Genomic DNA, 12337 nt, shown 5'->3' with positions numbered 1-12337 from the left:
AGAATGAGAGAGGGGTGGGGATGGAGAGACAGAGGAAGAGGAGAGAAAGAATCTTTAGCAGGCTCCCTGCCCAGCATGGAGCCCAACGTGGGACTCAATCTCGCAACCCTGAGATCATGACCTGAGCCGAAATCAAGAGTTGGATGCTTAACTGACTGAGCCACCCAGTCGCCTCATATTTTTTTTTTTTTTAACAGCAGGTTATACCAACATTGGCCATCAGAAATGGCCAGTTCACTGATATATTCAAAAGCATTTAGTTACAGTAACACATCAATATATTTTGAACATTATTTTTTAATTCCTTAAGAAGAAAAGCAGCAGTGTGATATTTAACTAAATACCTGAATTACTAGTAGGTGCTTTCAGGCATTTTAGAATTCCCCTGGACTTATTTTCTTCTTTATGTACTTTTTTGGTAAGTTTTGGAGACATTATTAAAAAAAAAAAGGAAAATCTCACCATCAAAAACAATTCTCTAACAAGATCCATGTGGAATACATTGAACATTCTTATCTGAGGTCTTTATAGTAAGATTCAGCTAATTACTGATAACCCTCACCTAAACAAACTTGCTAATGTATTACTACTATCTACTTATTTTCAATATCAAACTAATTACGGATTCAGACTCATATGTACTGTAGCATAGCTACTCAGGCCATTAGTTGATTTTAATTAAATGAAAGTCTTCCAGTGATCAAGGGCTAATTAATTTTTGTCTGACTATAAATTAAAGAAAGGTTGATCATTGTGAATATTTCCATATTTTACCAATATATAGATATTTGTCTATATTATGTATTTAGTCCTATTAAGAAATGAACTAAAGTTGCTAAATTCAATTTTGGCAAAGTCTTTTTTTTTTTTTTTTTTTTACATTTTTGTTAACATTTCCTTCTGCCCTTAGCCAGTACTTAAAATCAAGGAAAATAGGGTGCCTGAGTGGCTCAGATGGTTAAGTGTCTGCCTTCGGCTCAGGTCATGATCCCAGAGTCCTGGGATTGAGTCCTGCATCAGGCTCCCTGCTCCTTGGGAGCCTGCTTCTCCCTCTGCGTCTCTCTCTGTCTCTCATGAATAAATAAAATAAAATCTTAAAAAAAAATCAAGGAAAATAAATTGTATGCTATTTAGAGGGCTGCATTGTGATCCTAACCAAATAGGAGCCTTGCCTCTCTCCTTTTATCTGGTTTGACAACCATATATTACAATATAAATCCCTGCCCTATGCAAACTATTAAAGTGAACTCCAAGCCAAATTTTGCTTACATTCACTTGAAAAAATTACTGATTAAAATAATGAAGAAAAGTTTCCATAACATAAAAGTAATGTTTTCTCTTCCAAATATTTTTATTTAGGTAAAACATAATCACCATCTTAAACCCCTTCTAAGTGTACAGTTCAGTGGCATTGAGTACATTTATAATGTACTACCATACATCTCCAGAACTCTTACCACTTTGTAAAGCTGAAACTCTATACCCATTAAGAAATAACTTCCATTCCTTCCTTCTCTTCACCCACCATTGTACTACTTCTGTGATTTTGACTATTGTAAGTAACTTACATAAGTGGAGCCACACAATGTTTATCTTTTAGTGACTGGTTTATTTCACTTAGCATAATGTCCTCATAATATCCTTAGCATAATGTTCTAGTATACATCTGAATTTCCTTCCTTTTTAAGGCTGAATAATATTCTATCAAGAAATAAAATAACCCAATAAAATGAGCAGTCCCCAAAAATACATACAAATACAGGTACACAAAAAGTACATGAAAAGATACTCAAGATCCAGGCGGAGCAAGATGGCGGAGAAGTAGGAGACCTGGATTTCATCTGGTCTTAGGAATTCAGCTGGATAGGGATCAAACCATTCTGAACACTTACAAACTCAACAGGAGATCGTCGAAAAGAATAGCAACAACTCTCTGAACAGAAAAGCGACCACTCTCTGGAAGGTAGGACGTGCGGAGAAGTGAATCCGAGGTGATATTTGGGAGGAGAGACAGCGGGGGAGGGGGCCTCCGTTGGCCGCTTCTGGCCAAGTGATAGAGCCACGGAGCACAAAATCGGAAATTTTAGAAGTCAGCTCCACTGAGGGACGTCGCTCCAGTGGTTAAGCGGGCGGGTGGAACCCTCGTGGGACAGGGTGGTCTCAGGACCCTCGGGGTCACAGAAAGACCGGGGGTGCCTGAGTGCAGCAGAGCTCCCAGGTATCAGAACGGGGCAGCCAGCTGCAGGGATGGAGCAGAGGTGCAGGCTCTCAGCTCAGGTTTGCCATAAACTGTGATCCATGGCACACTTGGGGCATTGCTCCTCCAGCAGGGACCCAACAAGCAGCAGATCCAGGGTGACTCCCTTTCCTCCCCCCGGAGGAGCGGCGCAGGAGCGCACCTCAGGGATCTGCTGGGTTTGGAGACTCCACACAGGGTTGGGTGGCAGAGATAGAAATTCTTGGTCACAGGCCGGGTGAGCACGGAGTGCGGCCGGAGACCGGGAAGACAGGAGTGACTAACTGCTTTTCTCTGGGGGCGCACTGAGGAGCGGGGCCCCGAGTTCTCGGCTCCTCCCGGGAGGAGATTGGGAGGCTGCCATTTTCACTTTCATCCTCCAAAGCTGTACGGAAAGCTTGCAGGGAACAAAAGCTCCTGAGAGCAAACCCGAGCTGATTACTTAGCCCGGACCTGGCAAGGGCGGGGCAATTCTGCCTCCGGCAAAGACATTTAGGCACCATGGCAACAGGTCCCTCCCCCAGAAGATCAGCATGAACAGCCAGCCAAGACCAAGTTTACTGATCAATGAGAACAGCAGAACTCCAGCGCTAGGAGAATACTGCACATAGAATTCACGGCTTTTTTTTTTTTTAACATGATTCATTAGTCTTTCAAAGTTAATTTTTTTTAACTTTTTTTTTGAAGTTTTCTTTTTCCCTTTTTCAACCATCTTATCAATCCTTTTTAAAAAAAAAACATTTTTATTTTTCATTTTTAGAGTCATATTCTATCCCTTCATAGTAGTTACCCCTATTTTTGGCATATATATATATATGGTCTTCTCCCTTTAAAATTTTGAGATACAGTTTCTTCTAACATATCAAAATATACCCTAAATCTCTAGTGTATGGCTTTGTTCTAGTCTCCTGCCTGATCACATTCTCTCCCCTTTTTCTTCTTTCTTTCTTTCCTTTTTTTTTAATCCTCTTCTTTCTTTCTTCAAACACCTTATCAATTCCTTTTTTAAAAATTTTTATAATTTTCATCTTTACAGTCATATTCCATCCCTTCATCGTATCAACCCTTATTTTGTACATATATAAGTCTTTCTTTCTTTAAAATTTTAGGAGGCACTTTCTTCTAACAGACCAAAATACACCCAAAATGTAGTGTGTGGCACAGATCAATGCACCAGCCTGATCATATTTGATCATATTCTGTTTGTTTTGTTTTGTTCTGTTTTTGTTTGTTTTTATCTTTTTCGTTTTCTTTTTTTCTTTCTGTTAGAACTTATACAGGAATTCAGTAAAGTGACAGGATATATAATCAATGCACAGAAATCAGTGGCATTCCTATACACCAACAACAAGACAGAAGAGAAAGAAATTAGAGTCGATCCCATTTACAATTGCACCCAAAACCATAAGATACCTAAGAATAAATCTAACCAAAGAGGCAAAGGATTTGTACTCAAAAAACTATAAAATACTCATGAAAGAAATTGAAGAAGACACAAAGAAATGGAAAAACGTTCCATGCTCATGGATTGGAAGAACAAACATTGTGAAGATGTCAGTGCTACAGAGAGCAATCTACACATTCAATGCAAACCCCATCAATGGAGCACTGGGTGTTATGAACAAACAATGAATCATGGAACACTACATCAAAAACAAATGATGTAATATATGATGATTAACATAACAATAAAAAATTAAAAAAAAAATACCCTCCACTTTTTTCAAAGAAATGGAACAAATAATTCTAAAATTTGTATGGAACCAGAAAAGACCCCAAATAGCCAGAGTAATGTTGAAAAAGAAAAGCAAAGCTGGCGGCATCACAATTCCCAACTTCCAGCTCTATTACAAAGCTGTCATCATCAAGACAGTATGGTACTGGCACAAAACAGACATATAGATCAATGGAACGGAACAGAGAGCCCAGAAATGGACCCTCAACTCTATGGTCAACTAATCTTCGACAAAGCAGGAAAGAATGTCCAATGGAAAAAAGACAGTCTCTTCAACAAATGGTGTTGGGAAAATTGGACAGCCACATGCAGAAGAATGAAACTGGACCATTTCCTTACACCACACACAAAGATGGACTCCAATTCGTTGAAAGGCCTAAATGTGAGACAGGATTCCATCAACATCCTAAAGGAGAACACAGGCAGCAACCTCTTCGACCTCAGCCACAGAGGCTTCTTCCTAGAAATGTCGCCAAATGCAAGGGAAGCCATGGTAAAAATGAATTATTGGGATTTCATCAAGATAAAAAGCTTTTGTACAGCAAAAGAAACAGTCAACAAAAACAAAAGACAACCGACAGAATGGGAGAAAATATTTGCAAATGACATATCAGATAAAGGGCTAGTATCCAAAATCTATAAAGAACTTATCAAACTCAACACCCAAAGAACAAATAATCCAATCAAGAATTGGGCAGAAGACATGAACAGACATTTTCCAAAGAAGACATCCAAATGGCCAACATTCACATGAAAAATGCTCAACATCGCTCGGCATCAGGGAAATCCAAATCAAAACCTCAATGAGATACCACCTCACACCAGTCAAAATGGCTAAAATTAACAAGTCAGGAAACGTGAGATATTGGCGGGGATGCGGAGAAAGGGGAACCCTCCTACACTATTGGTGGGAATGCAAGCTGGTGCAACCACTCTGGAAAACAGTATGGAGGTTCCTCAAAAAGTTGAAAATAGAGCTACCATACAATCCAGCAATTGCACTACCGGGTATTTACCACAAAGATACAAATGTAGGGATCCGAAGGGGTACGTGCACCCCAATGTTTATAGCAGCAATGTCCACAATAGCCAAACTGTGGAAAGAGCCAAGATGTCCTTCAACAGATGAATGGATAAAGAAGTGGTATATATACACAGTGGAATATTATGCAGCCATCAAAAAGAATGAGATCTTGCCATTTGCAATGATGTGGATGGAACTGGAGGGTGTTATGCTGAGTGAAATAAGTCAATCAGAGAAAGACATGTATCATATGACCTTGCTGATATGAGGAATTCTTAATCTCAGAAAACAAATGGAGTGTTGCTGGAGTTGGGGGGGGTGGGAGGGATGGGGTGGCTGAGTGATAGACATTGGGGAGGGTATGTGCTATGGTGAGTGCTGTGAATTGTGCAAGGCTGTTGAATCACAGATCTGTACTTCTGAAACAAATAATGCAATATATGTTAAGAAAAAAAAGAAGAAAACAGCAGGAGGGGAAGAATGAAGGGGGATAAATCACAGGGGGAGATGAACCATGAGAGACAATGGACTCTGAAAAACAAATTGAGGGTTCTAGTGGGGAGGGGGGTGGGGGGAATGGGTTAGCCTGGTGATGGGTATTAAAGAGGGCATGTTCTCCGTGGAGCATTTGGTGTTATGCACAAACAATGATTCATGGAACACTACATCAAAAACTAATGATGTATGGTGATTAACATAACAATAAAAAATTTAAAGAAAAAAAAGATACTCAAGATCATTCACCATCAGGCAAAGGCAAACAAACAAACAAAATTACAATGAGGTACCGCCTCACATCCGTTAGTGTAGCTACTGTAAACAAAACAGGGTGCCTGGGTGGCTCAGTCGGTTAAGCATCTGCCTTCAGCTCAGTTCATGATCCCAGGGTCCTGGGATCAAGTCCTACATCGGGCTCCCTGCTCTGCGGGGTGCCTGCTTCTCCCTCTCCTCCCTGTTTGTTCTCTCTCTTGCTATCTCTGTCTCTCTCTCAAATAAATAACTAAAATCTTAAAATAAAATAAAACAAAACAAAAAACAGAAAATAAGTGTTGTCAAGGATGTGGAGAAAATAGAACTCTTGTTTGTAGGAATGTAAATTGGTATATCCACTATGATAAATAATATGGAGGTTCCTCAAGAATTTTAAAGTAGAACTACCATATGATCTAGCAATCCATCTTCTGGGTATATATCCAAAGGGAATGAAATTATACCTCAAAGACATATTTGTACTCTCAAGTTCATTGCAGCATTATTCACAATAGGAAAGGTGTGGAAACAACCAAAGTATCCATTGACAGATGAATGGGTAAAGAAAATGTCACACACACACACACACACACACACACACACACACACACACACACCAAAAACACACAGAGGAATATTATTATGCCTTAAAAATGAAGAAAATCCTGTCATTTGCAGCAACATAGATGAAACTGGAGGGCATTATGCTAAGTGAAATAAGCCAGATGGAGAAAGAAAAATATAACGTGGTATCACTTATATGTGAAATCTTAAAAAAAAAAAAAATGACCTTATAGAAACAGAGTACAAAGGTAGTTACCAGGGCCTAGAGGCTGGGGGAAATAGGGAGAGGTTGATAAAGGAGTACAAACTTTCCGTTATGAGTAAGTTCTGAGAATCTAATGTATAACAATGACTACAGTTGACAACACCGTTTTGTATAGTTGAAATTTTCTAAGAGTAGAACTTCAGCACTATCACCAAAAATTAAAAAAGTAAATATGTGAGGTGATAGATGTGTTAATTAACCCAATGGGGGAAATCATTTCACAATATATACATATATCAAATTATCATATTGCATAGTTTATCTGATAGCATTGTTAATTATATCTCACTAACTTGAAGTCTCCCTTGTGCATTTCTTGCAGGGCAGGTCTAATGGTAAGGGGCCTCCCTTAGCATTTATTTATGTGGGAGTGTCTTAAATTTCTCCTCATTTTTCAAGGAAATTTTTCTTTTCTTTTTTAAAGATTTTAGTTATTTATTTGAGAGAGAGAATGAGAGAGAGAGAGAGAGAGAGCATGAGGGGGGGAGGGTCAGCGGGAGAAGCAGACTCCCTGCTGAGCAGGGAGCCCGATGCAGGACTCCATCCCGGGACTCCAGGATCATGACCTGAGCCAAAGGCAGTCGCTTAACCAACTGAGGCACCCAGGCGTCCCTCAAGGAAATTTCAAGGACAGTAGAGGACTCAGAGTTCTTGGTTGACATTTTTTTTTTTCCTTTTAGCACTCTGATTATATAGACCCACTGCAGATTTCTCATCAGAAATTATAGTCTTATTGAGTATCTCTTACATGTAATGAATTGCTTCTTTCTTGCTCCTTTTCAGATGCTTTGTCTTTCAAAAATTTGATTATAATGTGTCTTGATGGAAGTCTCTGAGTTCACTTTAATTGGGGTCTGCTGAGCTTCCTGAATGTTTATGTTCATGTCTTTCATCAAATGACTGAAGTTTTCAGTCATTATTTACTCAGATATTCTTTCTGCCCTTCTTCCCTCTCTTCTGAGACCATCACAATGCATGTGCTGGTCCACTTGATAGTGTCCCAAAGGTCCCTTAGATTCTGTTCACTTTAATTCCATTTTCTTTTCTTTTTGCTCCTTAGATATGATTTTTCCCATTGTCCTATCTTCAAAACTGTTGATTATTTCTTCTGCCTGTTCAGATTTGCGTTTTGGATACCTCTGGTGATTTTTTTTTTTTTTTTTCCTTTCAGCTATTGTACTGTTCAGCTCCAGAATTTCACTGTGGTTTCCTTTCAGGTTTCTTACATCTTTGTTGGTATCTCCACTTTTTTCAGGTATCATTTTCCAAATTTTCTCCACATCTTTTAGTTCTATGAGTTTTAAGACAGTTGTTTTGAAGTCTTTATCTTTAGGAAATCTGCCATCAGATCTTTCTCAGAGACAATTTTTTTATTATTATTATTTTTCTATTGAATGTGCCATGCTTTCCTGTTTCTTTGGATGTTGTGTGATATATTCATTGAAAACTAGACATTTGAATATAACATGGTGACTCTGGAAATAAGATTCTCTCGCTTTCCCAGGATTTGTGGTTTTCCATTTAATTAATTAATTAATTTGTATAAACTGTTTCCCTGATTCTGGGCAACCTGAGGTATAAACTTGAAGTCTTTGCAGGTCTCCTTGAGCCTGTGTGTTTTCTTGGGCATGCATGGTGACTCTCTGATAACTTCCATATATGTAGTTATGCTTCATGTTTGGTTCCTTAATATTCATAACATTTAATGTGTTTTTAAACATTTTATTTATCTATTTATTTATTTATTTGAAAGAGAGAGAGAGTCTCAAGCAGACTCTGCTGAGCATAGAGCTGGATGCACGCTCAATCTCACAACCCTGAGACCATGACCTAAGCCAAAATCAAGAGTCAGATGCTTAATCGACTGAGTACTGAGGGACCTCCATAATGTTAAAAGTTTTATTGTTTGCTTCCAAAAGAAAAAAGAAGAAAGGAAGGGAAAATATTTTGGTCCTTTAAATCCCCTGGAATTCACTTTAGCCAAAAGGTGCCAGGTTTGCAGCAATGGGGGGTGGGGTGGTACAACTGCAATGGCTGCCTGCCTCTTTTTGCCTCTGAGATCTAAAGCAGCAATACATTATCAGAACATTCATCTCCACTGTTTGGAGGGCAGGATCCTTTTTATCCACTTTGTGTCCAACAAGCTGTGTGCAAGCTGCTCTACGAACATGGGCACAGGTGTCTGCCATGGACTGGGGGTGAAGGGGATGGGTAGGTGCTACTGTGTCAAGAGCTGAAATTGAGGTAAATTAACTGCAATTTAGAGTTCAAGCCTTCCTTTGGAAATTGGAAGCACTCAAAGACTCCAAAATCCCAAAATAGTTACATCATACAGATTCTATCAGGACAACTGTTTTCTAGGTGGGGGCAACATATTCCCAGTGCTTCCTACTTTGTCACTTTTTTTTCGATTTTATTTTTAAGTAATGTCCGTACCTAATGTAGAGCTTGAATTCACAATCCTGAGATCAAGAGTCCCACACTCCACCAACTGAGCCAGCCAGGGTCCCCACCACCCTCTTCTAAAGCACTGTTTTTTATCTTTATTTTTTTTTAATTGTTTTTTATCTTTAAAGGAATGTTGCTTCTTGAGGCATCATTCTTTACAGCAAGCTTTCTTTAAAGTTTTAATTCTAGTTTATGGGTCAAATATAACAGAGTCAGATTTTTCAAATGGCAAGGAATTGAAGACTATGGAAAAGGCATAGACCAAGAAACCAACATCAAAAACAATAGTATATACTGTTTGGGGATACAAGAAATGTGTAAGGACATAAAAGCATGCCCAGCAATAAGAAACACAACTTTAGTATAATGGTGACTTCTGAGGAGGAAAATAGTAGACAAAAAGAAAAGGAGTAGAATTTGTCTTTGTATTATTAATTTTTCAAAAGAACAGTCTAAAGGACATCTAGAAAATTAATACCTTCCCTTTCTGAGGAGTGATAATTTGTTGTTAGCTATGCTATTTTTGTAACTTTACGTATGCTTATAATATTTCAAATAAAAATTATCAAAAGATAGTGCTGGGGAATTCACTTTGATCAAACTGTTGATTAGAAAATTATCTCCCAAATCAGAAAAATTTTCATTGAGTACCTCATTAAAATAATTAAAATATATAGGCCACAAATAGATTACGTATGTCATTATAATAACTCAGAAGTTGTAATTCACTGATTTGATAGCTTCATGCTAAAACTTAAGAAATAAACCCAAATTCACTAAAATAATTTTATCACTCTGATTAACTTGGGGTCAAATTGTCTTACCAATAGTCATTTACCACACAACAGCTCCTGAGCTATAACATTTAGCTAGTAAATGGGAGACAAAAGGCAATTTTGTTTTCTTGTTCTAGTCATAGTATTGTTAATCAGTTTTAAAATTTCAATGATACAGAAGTTATAAAACAATCATTTTTTTCTTTTTTTCTTTTATTATGTTATGTTAATCACCATACATTACATCATTAGTTTTTGATGTAAAACAATCATTTCTTAATTGGTTATTTAAAAACAGGTCATGAAAAACATTATTTCCATTATCCAAACATACCAAGCTTGCCTCCATCTCAGGACCTTTATATGTGCTATGTCTTTTACCTAAGATGCAATTTTTGAGACTCTTTGATTGGATTGCCCCTCCTAATACCTGAACTTTACATGTCACTCCCTCAGAAAGGCCTCTTACTAATGCGAAGTTCTCCCCTTTCCTACTCACACTCTATCCCATTACCTTGTTTCATTATCTTCCTAGCCTTTATTTGAAATTACACATATGTTTATTTATTTGTTCTCCTTTTTACCTCCCTCATTAGAAAATAAAATCGATGAGAGGGAAATTTAGTTTCCTTGTTTTCTAATGTATTTCAATCATCTAGAACTATGTATGACCTGTAACAGTGGTTCAAAGAAAGATCTGTCCAGTGACATGAATGCTAAATTTAAGCAAGGTTTTTTTGAGAATGGAAGGGGCACAGAAAAACAAAATAAAGGAGAGAAAGTAATTATTATTTTTTTTAGATTTTATTTATTTATTTGAGAGAGTGAGTGAGCAAGTGCATGGAAGGGAGGGGCAAAGGCAGAGAGAGGAGGTAGAGTAAACGAGATCACTCAGGGAGAGTATGGCGAAGGAGAGAAGATGGTTAAGAACAGAGCCTTTAGATGTACAAGAAGAGAGGACAAGAAACTGAAGAGAGGTAAGAAGCTGGCATGCTGGTAGTCAAAGTAAAGGACCGTATTAAGGATGTGAGATTGGCCATCCTCAAGAAAAATTAATAAGAGGCTGTTGAATTGGTGAATTAGATGATCATTGGTGACCAAATGAAAACTGAATGATTCTTAACCAGAGTGAGATCAGTGAATGTAAAACTGAAACAGTAGGGGCGCCTGGGTGGCTCAGCCAGTAAAGAGTCTGCCTTCAGCTCAGGTCGTGGTCCCAGGGTCCTGGAATAGAGCCCCGTGTTGGACTCCTTGCTCAGCAGAGAGCCTGCTTCTCCCTCTGCCTCTGTCCCTCTCCCCTGCTTGTGCTTTCTCTCTCTGTCAAATAAATAAAAAAAAAATCTTAAAAAGCAAAACAGTAAATGATAAGGATATGGGCAAACATTTGTCAGGATATTATCTCTGACTTGATATAAAGAAGTAAAAGATTATACCAAGATTTTGGCAATGGATGACCAAGTCCTTGTTCTACCAATAGATGCAATAAATTCAGAAGTATGCATAGTTTGCAGAGATTAAATGTACATAGTCAGTAATAAACTGGAAAATTTTATTATGTTTAATTTACTTCCAGATAAACCCTTTAAAATTCCATAATTTAATACCTTTGACAAGTTAGAGCAAGAGCATATAAAAATATAACAATTACAATAGAAAATATTTTATCAAATCTTGGTCTAAGAGTTAATACTAATTTCTAATAAAGCATCACCCACTAGCTCGTGCAACGCTATTAAAGAGATCCTTTCTCCCATTTTCCTAAAATCTTAGGTGAACAAATTTAATGGACCCATTCATCCTGGTTTGTCTAGAGAATAAATGTGTAATAATTTCTTAAAGCTATGTAAACACATACAAAATGAAACGAAGATTTGAAATTAAAGTGCAAGTCACTCATCTCAGTCATTTGACTATATCAGAGGAGATTTGCCCTTTGATAAAGAATGAGGAGCTATAGACAAATCTGAATTTCAGACCTTGAAAATATTTTTAAACTTCATGCAGTAGTATTATCTTTTCTTCTCTGTTGCTACAGAAATAAAAACTCCCACAAAGATTTAGAAGCTAAAGATTTAATTCCCAAGAAACATGATGCTATATCCTTTCTTAGGCTGGTAGAGAGCATTACAGTTCTGCCCAAATTAGCAAGAGAAATGTTAAAATGGCATAAGCTAAACAAAGGACACCAAGACAGAAATCTATCACTCAATTCTTCTAACTCCCCAAAATGATTGCATAATAAGGGGGTACCCTTATTCTTATAAGCAGCCTATCGTTTAGGGTATGTGGATGCAACACTGGGAAATGCAAATAAGCCCCCTGAGTTATTTATTTAGACCCTGGAATTCTTTAAATCTGAAACAATACCTATATGATTGAATTGCTGTTTTCCTTTATCAACAAACACATGGAAAGACAACCAAATAAAATGTATTGGCCTTTCTTGATACTGAATGAGAAATATGAGAGCCTGGTGGCTATTAAACAATATGGAAACTGGAAGGGGATACAAATCTATCAGCCTTCTCCTATGATCTTC

General features: G+C 37.7%; 1 protein-coding gene across 1 annotated transcript in view; it reads right to left on the bottom strand.

Moving 5' to 3' along the window:
- Nucleotides 1-12337, bottom strand: part of CDH18 (cadherin 18) — a 608955-nt gene that overhangs the window by 573111 nt on the left and 23507 nt on the right. The window lies entirely within an intron of this gene.

This window comes from Zalophus californianus, chromosome 5, assembly GCF_009762305.2.
Source record: "Zalophus californianus isolate mZalCal1 chromosome 5, mZalCal1.pri.v2, whole genome shotgun sequence".
NCBI classification, from domain to species: Eukaryota; Metazoa; Chordata; class Mammalia; order Carnivora; family Otariidae; genus Zalophus; species Zalophus californianus.
Note: the sequence above shows the minus strand (reverse complement) of the source record. Positions and strands in the feature narration are given on the sequence as shown.